The sequence below is a fragment of the Trachypithecus francoisi genome, unplaced genomic scaffold (genome assembly GCF_009764315.1).
Source record: "Trachypithecus francoisi isolate TF-2019V2 unplaced genomic scaffold, Tfra_2.0 Lachesis_group0, whole genome shotgun sequence".
In the NCBI taxonomy this organism is placed as follows: Eukaryota; Metazoa; Chordata; class Mammalia; order Primates; family Cercopithecidae; genus Trachypithecus; species Trachypithecus francoisi.
In genome coordinates, this window is record NW_022681453.1 from 66829628 (window position 1) to 66848330 (window position 18703).

Below are 18703 nucleotides of genomic sequence, written 5' to 3' on the forward strand. Positions count from 1 at the left end.
TGGCAGCAGTAGTCTGGGTGGTTAGGTAGGTTCTTGGGGCCCCTGGGCAGCAGAAAGTGTGGGTTATGACAGTAGCAATGGTAGGACAACCCTCTGGGATGCAAGTGTTCTTGGTCCATGTTAAGGTGTGACTGGATAAGTGGGCCAGTCCCCAGGCCTGCAGGTGGCACATGGTGGTGGGTGTCAGCTGTGGTTGTTGTAGCAGTTTGGGTAGGCCTAACTTAAGATCCTAGGAAGAGTGCTCAAGTACCAGTGGTAGTGGACTGGGCTGGGCAATTCCCAGGCACCTGAATGGCATGCTTGAGTATTTGGGGGATGAAGCTGGGCTGAGCAGACCTGTCCTGAGGCCTCCCACTGGTGCATGCAGGAGCTTGCTCTGCTATGAATATAGCAGGGTGATCTTCTAGCCACCAGTGGAATGGTTAGGTTGTGTCAGCAGTAGCTATACTGCAGCCCTGCTACTAGGGAGTACGGGATTGCTTTCAGTGAGAATAGCTGTAGGCAGGCAGCTGGGGGGCACACACTTTACTTACACTTCAGCCCTGCAGCAGCCCGCAGCTGCAGAAATTGTGGATTGTGGGATCTTTCCTTGGAGAATGTGAAGATGTTTGGCCACCCCTTTCCTGGGGATGTGGGGTTGCTGCCAGTGGCTTCTTACTCAAACTTGGCAGTAGTGCTGCACATAGAAAATGTCAGCTGGGCACCAAAGATGTGGAGATGCAAGGGCTGTTGGTCCTCAGGGCAGGAAGCATTCTAATAGATATTGGTGGGAGTTTGGGCCACTAGGGGTCTCTTACTGACCCTTCATCTGCATTAGGAAGCCTCTCCAGGCTTCCAGTTGATCCCAGCTGAGCAGGCTGCCACACTTTCCTCTTCTTCTTTGCATTTGGTGCTTGCCATCAATTCTCTGTTGAATTCCAGTGCTCTCTCCTAGACAACGTATTCAAACTGTGATTATTCACCATTTTGGTTTTTCTCCATGGAAGAGGTAAGTAACAGATGCATCTAGTCAGCCATCATGAAGCCCCTTCCTTCTGCACTAACCACTCCTATTCAACATTATTCTGGAGGTTCTAGCAAAAAGCATTCTGATTGAAAGTAAAAATAAAGCAATCTCCATGGCATGATCTTATATATAGAAAATCCTAATAAATACAAAAAAAATTAGAACAAATAGATTAGTTTATCAAGGTTGCAGAATACACAATCAATATACAAAGACCAAGTGACTTACGTACACAAAAAACAATCTGAAAATGAAGAAAAATTTTGATTTATGATAGTATCAAAAAGTGAATTATTTAGCAATAAATTGAACAAAACCGGTGCAAGGCTTGTATTCTAAAAATGACAAACATACATGAAAAAAATTAAAGGAACCTGAAATAAATAAAAAGACATTTCATGTTCATGAATCTGAAGAGTTAAGATTGTTAATATGGCGACACTTGCTAAATTGGTCTGCTGATTCAATTCAATCCCTATCAGAAACCCAGCTGAGTTCATTTAGAAATTGAAGAACTGATTCGAAAATTCTTATGAAGTTGCAAAGTACTCAGAAAGGTCAAAACAGTATTGAAAAAAAAAAAAAGAACAAATTTGAGAACTCACACTTCTTGATTTCAAAACTTACTGCAAAGATATAGTCATCAAGATTATGTAGTACTGGCATAAGGGCAGATATATAGATCAATGGAAATGAATGGAGAGTTCATAAACAAACCTCTGCATCTATGATCAACTAATTTTTGCCATGGGTACCAAGACCACTGAAGGGGCGGGGGTCCATTCAATGCATGATACTGGGAAAACAGGATGGCCATATACAAACAAAACAAAACAAAACAAAATAAAAAAACAAGATAGACCCCCCACCTCACTCCATATACAAAAATAAATGTTGGTTATAGACATAAATATAAGAGCTAAAACTACAAAGTTCTCAGAAGAAAACACAGAAGTAAATAGTCAACAGGCACCTGAAAACATGCTCAACATCATGATTTGGGAAATAAAAATTAAAACCACAATGAGAAATAACGTCGTATTCACTAAGATGGCTGTCGTATTCACTAAGATGGCTGTAATTAAAACAAGAACTCTTGGTGAAGGTGTGGAGAAATTGGAATCCTCATAAATTGCTGGCGGGAATGTAAAATAGTACACCCACTTTGCAAGTTTGGAAAATTTAGCAGTTCCTCAAATTGTTATAGAGTTATCATATGACCCATTAATTCCAGGAATATATAGGAGTAGATTTAAGTGTGTATATCTATGTCCTACATATATACCCAACAGAATTAAAAACATATGGTTAAGGAAAACTTGCACACAAATATTCACAGCAGCATTATTCATAATAACCCAAAAGCAGAAACAACCCAATGTCCATCAACTGAAGAATGGATAAAAAAACGTGACAGTCATAAAATGAAATACTATTTTGCCATAAAAATAAGTTTTAGTAATATTCTACAGCATAGATGAACATTGAAATAATTTTGTTAAGTGAAAGAAGACAGACATAAATGGTCACATGTATGAATCATGCATGGCAGTATGATTTCATTTATATGAAATCTTCAGGATAGGCAAATTCATAGAGACAGGAAATAGATTAGTAGTTGCCAGAGGCTAGGGCAAGGAGGAAATGGGGAATGTCTGCTAACAGATATGTGGTTTCCCTTTGGAGTGATTAAAATCTTCTAGAACTAGACAGTAGTTATCAATGCACATCCCTGTGAATATATTAAATACCATCGAATTATACATTTTTAAAAAGTGAACTGTATGGTATGTGAATTGTATCCTAATAAAGCTATTATTAAAAATTTAATCAAGATAAGGTGAAAAATTTGAAGATATCAATAGAAATAGAAACAGAAAAGTAGTCCAATAAATAAATAAATGGAGAGTAATGTGATTTTCTTCATAGAAAGATTTAGTATTATAATATTACAAAACCATCATTTGTTCACAAATTAATAGGTAAATTCAGTGTAATCTCAATGAAAATTACTAACTTTGAAAAATAATTCCCTTCAAAATGATTCTAAAGTTCATCTGGAACAATAAATACACAGGAATAACCAATAAAATTTTGAAACAAGAAAAATAAAAGTAGCTTGCTTCACCAGAACAAAACCTATTATGAAGTTAATGACTAGAGAGTAGAAAACCGGATCCAAGAGGACTAATTATTTCGTGATAAATGCACAATTGCTAAAATTTTGGGACAAAATCATACTGCACAACATATGCAAAGCTAAATTCCATATAAATTAAATAAGTATAAAAAACAAGACTATTAGAACAAAACATTGGAGAATATTTTTATAACCATGGGATGGTTAAAACCTTCCTAAACTAGATTAAAAACAGGTGTAAAATGGGAAAAACAGATGGATCTAAATATATACAAATTAAAATTTTCTGTACAATAAAAGGACTAGAATAAACAAAGAAAAGATGGGAAATATTTGCAGTGTACATAATAGGCAATATATATATATATATTTTTTGAGATGGAGTTTCACTCTTGGTGCCCAGGCTGGAGTGCAGTGTTGCAATCTCGGCTCACCACAACCTCTGCCTCCTGGGTTCAAGCGATTCTCCTGCCTCAGCCTACTGAGTAGCTGGGATTACAGGTGCCTGCCACCATGCCTGGCCACTTCTTTTTGTATTTTTAGTAGAGACGGGGTTTCACCATGTTGGCCAGGCTGGTCTTGAACTCCTGACCTCAGGTGATCCACCTGCCTTGACCTCCCAAAGTGCTGGGATTACAGGCGTGAGCCACCATGCCTGGCTGGTAATAGACCACTTCTATAATAAGTAAAATAGGAACGAACTAAGAGAATAATGAGCAAGGTATATGAACAAGCAATTCACAGATGAAAAAAACACAGGTAGCTAATAATATGAAAAGACATTTAGCCTCTCTAGCCATTGTGGAAATGCATATTAAAATAATGAGTTTTTTTGATATCAGAGTGACTGAAAAATGTTACTTTAAGTTTGATACAACCCATGGTTGGAGATAGTGTGGAGGAATGAGTATTTTCATAGTTGGTTGATAGAAGTTTAAATGATATAGCCTATTTAGATGGTAATTTGACATTATCTTTTTTATTATTATTATATTTTATTGCTAGGGTACTTGTGTACAAAGTGCAGGTTTGTTACATATGTATACATGTGCCATGTTGGTGTGCTGCACCCATTAACTCGTCATTTACATTAGGAGATATGCTATCCCTCCCCCCTCCCCCCACCCCACAACAGGCCCCGGTATGTGATGTTCCCCTTCCTGTGTCCAGATGTTCTCATTGTTCAGTTCCCACCTATGAGTGAGAACATGTTGTGTTTGGTTTTTGGTCCTTGAAATAGTTTGCTGAGAATGATGGCTTACAGCTTCATCCATGTCCCTACAAAGGGCATGAACTCATCCTTTTTTATGGCTGCATAGTATTGCATGGTGCGTATGTGCCACATTTTCTTAATCCAGTCTATCATTGGTGGACATTTGGGTTGGTTCCAGATCTTTGCTATTGTGAATAGTGCCGCAATAAACATAGATGTGCATGTGTCTTTATAGCAGCATAATTTATAATCCTTTGGATATACATCCAGTAATGGCATGGCTGAGTCAAATGGTATTTCTAGTTCTAGATCCTTGAGGAATCACCACACTGGCTTCTACAATGGTTGAACTAGTTTACAATCCCACCAACAGTGTAAAAGTGTTCCTATTTCTCCATATCCTCTCCAGCATATGTTGTTTCCTGACTTTTTAATGATTGCCATTCAAACTGGTGTGAGATGGGATCTCATTGCGGTTTTGATTTGCATTTCTCTGATGGCCAGTGATGATGAACATTTTTTCATGTGTCTGTAGGCTGTGTAAATGTCTTCTTTTGAGAAGTGTCTGTTCATATCCTTTGTCCATTTTTTGATGGGGTTTTTTTTTCTTGTAAATTTGTTTGAGTTCTTTGTAGATTCTGGATATTAGCTCTTTGTCAGATGAGTAGATTGCAAAAATTTTCTCCCATTTTGTAGGTTGCCTGTTCACTCTGATGGATGGTAGTTTCTTTTGCTGTGCAGAAGCTCTTTAGTTAGATCCCATTTGGCAACTTTGGCTTTTGTTGCCATTGCTTTTGGTGTTTTAGTCATGAAGTCCTTGCCCATGCCTATGTCCTGAATGGTATTGCCTAGGTTTTATTCTAGGGATTTTATGGTTTTAGGTCTAACATTTAAGCCTTTAATCCATGTTGAATTAATTTTTGTATAAGGTGTAAGGAAGGGATCCAGTTTCAGCTTTCTACATATGGTTAGCCAGTTTTCCCAGCAGCATTTATTAAATAGGGAATCCTTTCCCCATTTCTTGCTTTTGTCAGTTTTGTCAAAGATCAGATGTTGTAGATGTGTGGTATTATTTCTGAGGGCTCTGTTCTGTTCCATTGGTCTATATCTCTGTTTTGGTACCAGTACCATGCTGTTTTGGTTACTATAGCCTTGTAGTATAGTTTGAAGTCAGGTAGTGTGATGCCTCCAGCTTTGTTCTTTTGGCTTAGGATTGTCTTGGCAATGCGGGCTCTTTTTTGGTTCCATATGAACTTTAAAGTAGTTTTTTCCAATTCTTTGAAGAAACTCATTGGTAGCTTGATGGGGATGGCATTGAATCTATAAATTACCTTGGGCAGTATGGCCATTTTCAAGATATTGATTCCAAAAGTTCAAATATACATACTTTTTGATTTAGTAATTTTACCTTTAAGAATGTAGCCTCTAAAAATACATGTCAACCTTAAGAACATCTCCCTCCAGAGAATAAGTGGTATTTAATAGTTTTCCTTGTGCAGAGAAACTGAGATTCCCAGGTACAGAGAAACTAGGATCCTCATCAGTATTGATGGAAGTGAAAACCACTTTATCACTATTTATCAAAAGTTCAAAAATTTCATGCTATCTAACCCAGTGAACTTTATTGCTGGGAATTCGTCATGAGGAAATTATCCTAACTGTGGTAAAAGCTTTCTGTCTAAAGATGTTCATAACATCTTTAGATGTTAAGGATAACGTCATTATCCTTAATAGCTAAACATCTGAATTTATTTAAAAGTTCAAAAGGGAAACATTAAATAAACCATGGCAAATCTGCTCAATAGGCTATTATGACACCACTGAAAATGATATTTACAATATTATTCACATAGAAAGTGCTTCTGAGATTATATTTTGCAAAATGTCAGAGTATTAGAGTATACCTGAGTTATCATTGCAGATGTCTTGAGCAAATATTCATTGAATTCGAATGTCTACCACTTGGAAAGCCCCTTTTCATATATCAGCACCAAGGCAGTCTACCCCTTCTGGGTGTTTCCCCATTCCCTGCCCCTGTTGGCAAGCTTTCTCCTGTGCCTCCTTTTCTGAGTTTGCCCACACTACCACCTGTTTCTTTGCCATTTCTTGGCTTCTACCATTTCTTTCCACATCTGCAGTGGCTCTCCTCTCCCACACCATCTTTGCCTTCATTCCCCAAGGCCTCAGGATACAAGGATATTAGACTTTTACTAAGCATTTAGAGATAATGGAGTGGGGGGTTGAAAATGGCACTGAAAGGAGTATCAGAATGAATGTCCATTACTGTTGCTAAAACTCACTGTTCCCTCCCCTCAGTGGGATTCTGGAGCCAACTGTCTAAATAGTATTGTGTTTATCCTCCCGGTGAAAACAATCATATGCATCTTTGAACTGAGGAAGTATATGATGGTTTCAATCAGTCATGCCTACATGAGTGATTAAACAGCCAACAGCTCTGTTCTCTGAAGTTGGGCCCAGGTTCAGCTAGAAGGATTGGCACTGTCTGCTGCAGCCTGGGGAGCACCTCGAGTCAGCCATCTTAGTCAGATTAGTGTTGGCATTCTGTGATTAAATAGGGCTATATGCTGAGCCCATTTCCACAGGCCAGAGAGGAAATCAAATTCTCCAGCCTTAGAATAGGGACAGCTTGTGTTGTGCCAGAACCGTATTAGACAAAATAAAACAAAATTGTGTTTGCTTTTCTGTGAAACGATGTTGCCCTCATATCCACGTGCTAGAAGAAAGATGAGTCATGTGGCTCAGTGCCCTGGTCAGCCATGTCCACAGGCTGCAGCCAGTGGTCAAGGACAGGACAGGAAATGACCTTAAGATGCCCAGCACAGTTTGCTGCTGGAGAGGAGAGCCGCCAATGTCTTCAGGATATTTAAAGGGGCTTCAATCTTATTAAGCTCCCGTTAATAAGCACGACTTCCTTATTTCTTAGGATAAAGTGGCCTGGGTTTAGACAGAGAACCTAGTATTTAGCATTCAGGAAATAGAAAAATAGAAAAAACATTTTTTTTTTTCTGAATTATCCCACAGCTGTGAACCCAGGATTGACTCTTTTACTGTCACAGTATTGATTTCAACTGTGATGTCCCAAGCTCATTTCTGAGTGTTTTTTTCTGTCTCAATTCTTGATTTTTAAAATTGTTGCTAACTGATTATTGAGAAAACCATAGTTGTAAATATCATACTTCCTTTCCAAATAGTGGCTTAGGCATGTTTGAGAAGAAAAATTCTGCCCTCATTTTTCTTTGTGGTACAAAGCAAATCTCCTTGGATTTTAGGTGATCTATTGATTGAGTCCATCACATTTTCTAGCCTTTTCTAGGATGAAGCCTACCCTTTCGGGTAGAAAAGCCTGAAGAATGTCTCTCTTCTTCCCTGAGAATCCCTGTTTATTCCTTGTTACAAACTGGTTTGGGACTGAGTGCAAATCAGAGTGAGACCCCTTTCACCCCAGGGGCCAGGTCCCCGTGAACAGAGTTGCCCTGCAGAGCTCAGATTAGCAGTAAACACTCAGGGAGACAGCCAGAGGTAGTGGCCCTGCAGGCAGGCACCACCCCATCATCGGACAGTTCATGATTTGGCATATTGTGGCTGGGGAGGTGAAGCAGATAACAGAATAGAAAAGAGAATTTCTGTAGCTTGATTGGGAGAGGCAAAACATGTGAGCTGGCTCAGACCTTCAGAACATGGGATAGAGCTCTGGTCAGCAAGGAGAGCTCCAGATTTGAGCCTGGTGCCAGATTGCTGACCTGCTAGGGAAAGCTAATGCCACTCAAACTTGTGTGCTGAGCAGTTGGTAGTGAATCCTTTATGGCCAGCATGAGTTTTCCTTTTTGCTGAACTTGTCTAAGAAAATGCTCATAAGCATTACTTAGTACTTATTTATTTATTTAAACAAAGAATATCCAAATTGCTCTCTACCTAGGAAGGGGGAAGGTCAATAAGTCCAGCAAGAAACTTGGGCCAGGAAAATGGAGGAACTTATTTCCTTTCCATGCCTGGAGGCCTTAGCTGGGCTTGGCTGTCTTGGATTGCCTCCAAGTCTGAGGTGGCAGTTTGCAGAACATATTGACAGGCTCAGTGCTGAAAAATTTGTGCACTATAAGACTATAATGCCCATCATGTATTAAGCACTTAAAAAGACTCTAGGAGGCCCATTATTTATTCACATTTTACACATGAGAAAACTGAGGCAGACAGTGATGTAAACCACCTGCCTAACATTATACAGCTGGTGGATCAGAGGCTGTAGATGCCAGGCCTCAAGTGCGAGGAAGACAGTGGGAGGCCCGTTCCTGCCTTTTCATGGTTTCTTCTAAGATCTTGAAACCCTGAGAGTATAAATGGCTGATTTTCCAGATGACAGTGACAGGCAAATGTGGATTCATTGGATCCATGTTCTATCTTCTGTTTTTTTTCGTAGTCCAAATATTATAATTTTGTTCTGTGACAAGATCTCCATTGTTACCATGAGGGCCTTTCCCAAGGTATAGAAGGTATTTACACATCACTGTTTCAAACAGTACTCAAAATGCACTTTTATTTAGTTTGCTATCTGATTGTTCATCCAAGCCCAGAGTATTTATCTGGATCAGGTTCATCTGACAACTCCGGAGTGATTTTTCCACCCCTACCTGCTCCAAATCCCTTACGCTAGGAGTTTTATTTTTCTGTCACCTGTTTGTTGGCTCAGTTTTCTCAGAACTTTGTTTCTCAGAGCAAGAGTGACTTATGCTGTGCTAAGTCAGCAGAGCGGCAAGACGGAGGCTGGCATAGTCAAACCCGGAGTCTGGCCCTGTCAGGGAAGATGGCTCCGGGGAAACTGGTGTTAGACAAACAATGGTACGGGCCATGGTATAAAAGCCACAGGGATCAGAAAATTAGAATACAGTATGATGAGAGCCGTCATGGAGGTCAGCTCAGCACAGTGGAAGTTGCAACACCCACTCTCTCTCATAGCACGCTCTCCTTTTCTTTCTTCATGCTTGTGACAGTATGTGATAAGTATACATTTTTAATTATTTGTTAAATGTATGTTCTTTTCATTAGACTGTGAGCTCCATGCAGGCAAAAATCTTGCCTGCTTTATTCACAGCTGTATAACCAAGGCCTAGCACTGCGCCTGGCATATGATAACTACTGAGTATTAATTGAATAAATAAATTAATGAATGGCAACCATTCTACCCTGTGAAGGCCCAAGGACTGCCTCTCATAGAAGATGTGCTAAATGTTGTAGGGTGGATAGTAAAGATCAGGTGGGGAGAGAGAATCAGTAAGGGATTTATAGGCAAAGGAAGTCACAAGTGGCTTCTGATTTCTGCGTAATAAATTTGCATTTGGTAGAGAATCTTATATGTTCAATATAAGATACTAAAATGAAGTAAAGGAAAAGGTCAGTGAATTAGACTACACCAAAATGAAAAATGTTGGTATTTTACATTGCGCCATAAACAAAAGACAAAAAAAATTGGAAGTAAATGATTACAATGTGTATAATAGGCAAATGACTTGTATTTTATATATATATGTATAAAATAATTCTTAATAAAACAATTCTTACAAGTCAGTAAGTAAGAGACAAACAACTTACTAAAAAAATGGTTGAAGAGCCAGGCATATTGGCAGCACACCTATAATTCCAGCAGTTTGGGTGACCAAGGCAGGAGGATCACTTGAGGCCAGGAGTTTGAGACTAGTCTGAGAAACATAGTAGGACTCCATTTCTATAAAAAATTTTAAAAAAGTAGCCAGGCATAATGGTGTGTTGAAATTAGCTATAAGGCAGGCTAAGGCAGGAAGATCCCTTGAACTTAGGAATTCAAGGCTGCAGTGAGCTGTGATTGTGCCACTGCACTCCAGCCTGGGTGACAGAGCATGACCTTGTCTCAAATTTAAAAATAAAATAATAAAATAAAAATAAATTTATTTGAAAACTGGATGGGAGAGGTAACATTAGTGATCGCTGAAGATGGAAAGAAAGTGCTTCTTTAGTAATTCTCAGGGAATTGCAAATTCAAACAACGAGATACCATTTTCATTTTTTTGGATTAAAACTTGTTAAAAGATTGATAATGTTCAGTGTTACTGAGGGCCTGAGGAGACAGGTACAGTCATACACTACTTGAAGAAGTGTACATTGGTGCAATCACTTTAGGGAGTAATTTGGCAGTACCTGTTAAAAAAGTGTAAGTTCCATCTAACAATTCCACTTCTCAAAAACTAGTAGTCAAGAAACGCTCCTGTGCCAATGAGGCAGATGCAAAGATAGTCATTAACAATATTTGGATTAGCAAACAACCTACATGTTCACCTGTGAAAGAAGGAAATAGAGTGAAGTGGATTTATAGGTACTGGCATGATTAGAAATCCAATGTACACTGTTGAGTGGGGAAAAAGTGACTAACAGAAATACCGAAATTTTTATATAAAGAGTAATTTGCACAAAATAATACTTTATACTAGATATTTTCTATACATACATATGCAAATGCAAAGAAGTAATGAAAGAATGTACCAAATTGCTAACTGTGATCACGCCTGGAGAGGGAAAGAGGACAAGGAATGAAGATGCTGGTCAAAGGGGACTTTTCATTTCTCTATAATGTTTCAGCTTTAAAAAAAATTCTATGCATTACTTATGGTATGAAATACTTAAAAATACACTTATCTGCCATAAGCATTTCATTGTCCTGTGTCCATTTGGAAGTGGGATATCCTTACATTAAAGTGGGGGTTTTGATCAGAGTTCTTATCTTTTTAGAAAGATGGCAACGTTACCTCCTTTGTTTGGTTGAACATCGAAATACATTCCAGGTTCTTGTAAGAAAATAGAACTTTGAGTTTTTCATCAGCCAATTCTTATTGAAAATTTAATTTTGAGAGATAATAGTCATAGAACATTGCATGGAAGACATACAAGCCATTTATTCTTGAGATGGTTTGTATTTTATTCTTAGCTCTAGTTTGATTATCAGAGTGCTTATCTTGGATCATTGTTTTTGCCTGTGTAAAATTTCTTCAGTTTTTGTCATTGTTCTCTAGTGAGGTCATGGAATTTATAATTGTATCTACTATTGGGTTGTTATTAAAGACATTATCTGATATACTTCATGATCATCCCCTTTTAAAACCTTGGGAAATTTTTTTTCATGTCTCAGTAACAAAACCAGATTTTGCTTCCCCAGCGCAGTTGGTTTATAAATATTTTACCTGATTGTGTTCTTAACTTTGCCTTACCAGCTATGAAGCACAGATTCAAATTGTAACCTTCTTCTGGTACCCAAATTAATTCACATTTGCATGCATTTTGTGAATTATTTTTACTTTTGATTTAAAATTTATTTTGCCTGCCTTGATTTTCCTTTTATTCTAGTTTCATCACCTATAGTAAACTATTTTGAAGAATATTTTAAAAGTGCATTTTTAGAAACTGCTTTAACTCTTTTTGTGTTTTTAACATTAAACAGAAGGATAAAATGAATAAAATACAACCTCTCTTTTATTGGAACCATAAAAATAATCTAGAAAATTAGCACATTGCTGTTAGACAAAACAAACAACTACAAAAAACACCAATGTGAATAGGAACTGATTTGATAACTTTTCAAAGATCTCACGATTTTGTGTTCACCCACATATACTAGTTATGGGTCTTGGTTTCTATTGGAAATAGCTCAAATTCAATAGATGTTCCTCTTCCTCAAGACAAGCTTTTTTAAAATTTTTATTTATTTATTTATTTATTTATTTATTTTTTTAAAGGAGGCCAATCACTGGAGAAGAAAGGTGGTAAGTGTAGTGGATTGACTAGCAGCCTCCAAAAAGATGTGTCTAAGTCCTGACCCCTAGAACTTGTAAATATGACTTTATCTGGCAAAAGGGTCTTTATAGATATAATTAAACTAAGAGATGAGTGAGATAATTAGGAAATAAGATCATTCTGAATTTTCTGGGTGGGCCTTAAATCTAATGTAAGTGTCCTTATAAGTGACAGAAGAGAAGAAGACACAGACACTGAGGAAAAGGCCATGTGAAGATGGAAGGAGATTGCAGTGATACAGCTACAAGCCAAGGAAAGCCTGCAGCCACCAGAAGTGGAACAAGGCAAGGAAAGAGTCTCTCCTAGAGCCTTTGGGGGTAGCCCTAGTGACAACTTGATTTCAGACTCTGGCCTCTAGAACTGTGAGAAAGTAAATTTCTTTTGTTTTAAGCTGAAAATTTAATGGAAATTTGCTATGGCAACCCTAGGAAACTAGAATAGTCAGTGGTCTGGCAAGTGTAGCATTTCTATACACTGAAGAGATAAACTTACTTTTCAGTTTCAAATAAAGATACTACCCTACCATAGGCTTTTTTCCCCCAGGAGTCCTGAAGATATTTCCCTGTATGTATGAAGAAGTGTATTGAAACTTTTAGGGAGTTTCTCTGAAAGCCAAAGATAACAAGGGATTTATGTCCTCGGATAACTGTATATACTATCAAAAATTGCTACAGAAACTTTACCCTTTGAGAGGTAAGTAGGCTAATGAATAAGAATACATGATTTGTTCGGATTACTTAAATCCTAAGAGATATAAATAGATTCCAACCAATAACTCCTTCAAAATATATAGTTGAAGATTTTGAGGGAAAAGGAGAACCAGAAACAATCCATCTCAAGTGAATTTGCAGCTTGAGTTCAAGTCCCTTGGGTCATCCCAGGAACCTTTGGCTATGAACTTGATTAATGAGTATTCTCAGTAAAAATCCTCTCTAGAGGAAGGCATTTTTACTCTAGGTCATAAATATTTCTATAAACTCAAAGACAATGAGTAGCACAATGTAAAAATAACCACGTACAAAAGGGAAACAAAGTATACAGAAACGAATACGCAAAACTTTCGTATATTATTATCTGACAGTCTACTTAAAAACTATGCTTAGTTCCATAGTTACAAAATAAAATACATGTTCAAAAACATCTTGCTACAGACTAAATGTTTGTACTTTCCCCTACCCCCAAATTCATATGTTGAAATTTAATATCCAATGTATTGAGAGGTATTTAGAGTTGGGGCCTTTGTGAGGTGATTATGTTGTGAAGGCAGAACCCTCATGAATGGAGTTAATGCCCTTATAAAAGGGACCCCAAAGAGTTCCTTTGCCCCTTCTGCCATGTGGGGACACAGTGAGAAGATGGCTACGTATGATCAGGAAGCAGACCCTCACGAGACACTGAATCGGCTGGACCTTGATCTTGGATTTCCCAGGCTCCAGAACTGTGAAAAATAAATTTCTGTTGTTTATGAGAAATACCTACTTATGGTATTTTGTTATAGATTAAGTGAACTAAACACATCTACAAGGGCCAGGAAACTAAAAATATTTGAAAAAAACTAATAGAGCTTATGCAAATGAAAAATTTATAACTAAAATGGAAAACTCAATGGAAATATTTAACAGCAAATTAGACATGAGTAAAGATAGTGAATTATAAGATAGGACAGAAAAAGTGTCCAGGGAAAGGTGCTTAGGAAGACAGATGAAAAGCTGAGACAAGAAGGCTAGCATGGGAAGGTACAAATCACTTAATTAGAGTTGCAGTAGGAAAGGAAAGAGAAACAATGGAGGAAGAGCTAATGGCCGACATCAACGGAAAGGAAGAAGACACACTAAAACACTGACTCAAGAAGCTTAATAAAACCCAAACAACATAAATAAAAAGAAATCCATATCTAGACACATTATAATGAAACTTTAGAATTTCCAAGACAAAGAGAAGATTTTAAAAGAAGCCAGAGGCCGGGCACGGTGGCTCATGCCTCTAATCCCAACATGTTGGTAGGCTGAGGTGGGCAGATAACGAAGTTAGGAGATCAAGACCATCCTGGCCAACACGGTGAAACCCCATCTCTATTAAAAACACAGAAATTAGCCAGGCGTGGCAGCGCGCGCCTGTAGTCCCAGCTACTCGAGAGGCTGAGGCAGGAGAGTTGCTTGAAGCCGGGAGGCAGACACTGCAGTGAGCCAAGATTGCACCACTGCACTCCAGCCTGGGTGACAGAGCGAGACTCCATCTCAAAAAAAAAAAGAAAAAAAAGATAGCTTTCAAAGAAGTAACAACTTGTCAGTTGGCTTCTCAACATAATGAGGAATGCTAAAAAAAAAAAAAAAAAAAACCAAAAAACGAAAAACAAAAACAGTGAAATAATACCTTCAATGCACTGAGAAAATAATTGCCAACAGAATTTTACACCTGTCATGAATAGGATAAATACAAACTAAGAGATTTTTCCAACAGCAGACCCTCACTAAAAGAATTTCTAATGTGTATACTTCCTAGATAGGCAGAAAATAATCCTACAGAGAAAGGCTACAATGTAAAAAGAAATAAAGTGCAGTGAAGAGTAAATATGTGGGCAAATCTAAGGGAAATGAATCAAATCAAGGAATAATAATGTTTTTATTGTTAGAAGAAGAAAATATATCATTTAAATACATGAAAAAAATAATATGTAAGTTGGAAGGCATTTAAATGATATTAAAATGTTCTGTGGACCTTGTTCAATAAGAGATAATGATTAATTGTAGACTTCCATAAGTTAAGCTTGCATGTTGTAATTTCTATAGAAACCTTTCAAACAATGGAAAGAGAATGTTTAATTTCATACCTAGTGGAGGAAAAAAACTAATATGTTTTAAAACAATCTAAAAAAAGGCAAGAAAAAAAGAGAAAACACACATGGAACAGGTGAGACAAATAAAAAGCACAAAATAAAATAGATTTAAGCAGAAATGTATCTGCAATTATAATAAATATAATAATAACTAATAAACAGGTGATATGGTTTGAATATGTCCTCCAAAGTTTCTGTGTTAGAAACTTAATTATCAATGCAACAGTGCTGAGAGGTGGGACCTGAACTTTAAGATGTGATTAAGTTATGAGGGCTCTGCCCTCATAAATTGATTATGTTGTTATTTCAGGAGTGGGTTCATTATTGTGAGAGTGAGTTCGTCATAAAAGCAGCTTTGCCCCCTTCTCTCTCTCTGTCTCATGCATTTTTGTGCCTGTGTGCTCGTGTGCGCTCTTGGTCTTCCACCTTCCACCATGGGATGACACAGCAAGAAGGCCCTTGCCAGATAAGGGCCCCTCAGCCTGGGACTTCCCAGCCTCCAGAACTGGAGGAGATAAATCTCTAATTTTTATGAATTTCTCAGTCTCAGGTATTCTATTACAGCAGTACAAAACAAATTAATACACTTATCCCATTGATACTGTAAAGCCCACTTCTGACATAGAATTTTATACTGTCATTCCTGCATAGAGATAACAGATATTACCGGATTTTCAACAATCCTTATTCCCCTCTTACCAGGTCCTACAGCTCCTTTGGCGTATTTTCTCTCTCTTCCCTTAGCAAGCCTCATACTTCCTCAATCAGGTTTTGCTGATTTTTTTTTTCCTTTCTAACTGCAAGAAAGGATTGTGGAATGGATAGCTGTTGTTAATTATTATTGATTCATGGCAGAAAGAAAAATTTCAGGCTCAGATCTATTAATCAACAACTTTAAGGCTAGGTGTGGTGGCTAACACTTGAATTCCAGCACTTTGGGTTTTATTTTAGGTTTAGGGGGTACATGTGCAGGTTTGTTACATGAGTAAATTGCATGTCTTGGGGATTTGGCGTACAGATTATTTCATCACTTAGGTAATGCGCATATAACCTGATAAATAGTTTTTCGATTCTCACCCTCTTCCCACCCTCCACCCTTAAAAATGTGTCTGGAGGCCGGATGAAAGGTTAGGGCAGATCCTGAGTAGGGTAAGTATTACCTTATAAATAGGGTTGCCAGACTTAGCAAATAAAAACATAGGATACAGGAGATTATGATACTGTAATAATTCATGAAAATGTAATAATTATTCATTGTTTATCTGAAATTAAAATTTAACTGGGCATCTCGCATTTTATCTGGCAACTTTATTTGCAAAGCACTGCCTCCTTTGACACCTTTTAATAGCCTTCAATACATAGAAGGCCCCTATCTTATAACAAGGGAGAGTTGGTCACTTCTGCAGACCAAGAGGTTTAGGCAACTAAAAGTTCTTATGAAAATCCTCAACCTGATCTTCAGTTGTGCAGCTCTCCTACTGCAGGAAATGAGTGTCTTTAAATGCTTTCAAGGAGATACTTTGACTCTTACACTTTGCTTAAACTTTTTTTCTTTTTCTTTTTTTTTTTCTTTTTTTGAGACTCACTCTGTCACCCAGGCTGGAATGCAGTGGTGCGATCTCAGCTCAGTGCAACCTCCACCTCCCAGGTTCAAGCAATTCTCCTACCTCAGCCTCCTGAATAGCTGGCATTACAGGTACCTGCCACCATGCCTGGCTAATTTTTTGTATTTTTAGTAGAGATAGAGTCTCACCATGTTGGCCAAACTGGTCTTGACCTCCTGACCTCAAATGATTCACCCACCTCGGCCTCCCAAAGTGCTGGAATTACAGGTGTGAGGCACTGCACCTAGCCTTAAAGTTGTTGATTAATAGATCTGAGCCTGAGATTTTTCTTTCTGCCATGAATCAATAATAATTAACAACAGCTATCCATTCCACAATCCTTTCTTGCAGGCACTATTACCCTACAAGCCCCAACTGCCTGAGGCAGTAGTTTCTAAACTTGTCTGCACATAGGAATAACATGGGAGTGTCTAAAAATACCAGTGCCAGTGTCCTACCCCCAGAGATTGTAATGTAATTAGTCTTAGGTGTGGTCTGGGCCTAGGAATTTTTAAGTTTCCTAGGTGACTTTAATGTGCAGATTACTGGAATCACTAACCTAGGATATTGTACCAGTTAGTGCATCCTCTTGCACCTGTATCCCGTTACAGCTCACTACAGGTAAAAGCCTTAAAAATCCACTTTCACAGTGTCTTAGTCCTTTTCTGTTGCCACAGAAATACTTTTTTTGTGCATGGCACACAGCATCTAGGCAGTATCAGCAGCTAGTCCTATTGTTATCCAACTGGTGAGTAATCCAATGACAAAATCCTACACTTACTGTCTGCTTCCTAGGACCTTTCCTGGTGTCAACTTTCTTAGGTAGGCTTCCCTAGAAGCAGAACCTAAGGCAGGTAATCTTATCCAAGTGATATGTGTGTGGAACACTCTCAAGAAAAGAGAGTGGGGAAGGCAGGACAGGGTAGGGATAAAAGCAAGAATGTGGTCTTAGCTGGTGATTAGCTTTAGTGCCTGATCCTGGGGCAACTCTGGAACACAAATTCTACTGCACAGTTATCCCTACCTTGAGGCAAGGGGGTGACCTTTTGTACCCCTACACCAGTTAATCATTGGCTGAGGTCTGTCCCTAGAGGGGTGATGGAGAACTGGAGTATAGCTTCTTAGCCAGGGCCAGGACTAGGGTGAAGTGAACAGGGTAAAGTTTGAGAGAAAGTAAAAAACTTAATAATCAAGATTAATACGATATTAATGCAACATATTAAATAAATAAAAATGAATTTAAAAATTCATGATGAACACAATAAAGTTTTAAATAAAGATAGAATTGGGGAAGGGGTTCTTATTTGGTCAAGGGCAAGTCTCACAGAGAGAGCGACTGTGGGTTGTTAATAGTCAACACTCACAGCATCTGGGGGATGGATTCCTTGGCCAAGTAAGGGTGAGGAACCAACAATATCTATTATACCACCTTTCCCCCTTTCTATTTATTTAATTTTGGGTTAACTCCATTCTCCTAGAATTTGGGGGAGGGAGCAGAAGAGAGAAACACTTGGTCCTTTTAATAAAGTCAAAAATCTCTGGCCACGGTGATTGCTTTAGGGATGAACTTGTGACCCAAATGAGCCCAATCTGCATCCTCCTTAAGGATATTTTTTGCTGGAGGTAACAGAAAAGATGCTGTGGACAACATACACTGGAGCCATCTGTAGTCATTTTTCCCAGCTGCACAGAAGAATCCCTATAATAGGAGAGAAGGAGATCAACATGAAAAAGAAAATCTGTGCCAAGAACAAAACCTGAGAGAGAAAGAGGGTGGGCTGAAAATATTCATTGTGCCTTTGGGCTCAGCAAGGCCAACACCTTTCCATTCTATAATTTATAAATTAGGAATTATTTTTGGTATAGAATAGAAAGTTTGAATTAAGGAGCAAAACCAACTTGAGGAATAAAAAGGGGGTTGAAGGAGAGAAGGAGAGAGAGAGAGAGAAGAAAACAGTCTATTGGTTCACATAATGGGAAAGCCCAGGAGTAGATTTGTTTCAAGTGTTGCTGGAAAAAGCTTGTGCATGACATCACCATGATCCATGGATCTTCTTTCTTAGAACTGGCT

The 18703-nt window shown here is 38.2% G+C and overlaps 1 protein-coding gene across 1 annotated transcript in view; it reads right to left on the bottom strand.

Moving 5' to 3' along the window:
- The window catches only part of CASR (calcium sensing receptor), a 146669-nt gene extending 130867 nt beyond the window's left edge, over positions 1-15802 (bottom strand). The window contains exon 1 of the mRNA XM_033211041.1: positions 15728-15802. The gene's annotated coding sequence lies outside the window, so the exon portion shown is untranslated. The remainder of the gene's footprint in view (positions 1-15727) is intronic.
- Positions 15803-18703: the final 2901 nt, after the last annotated feature.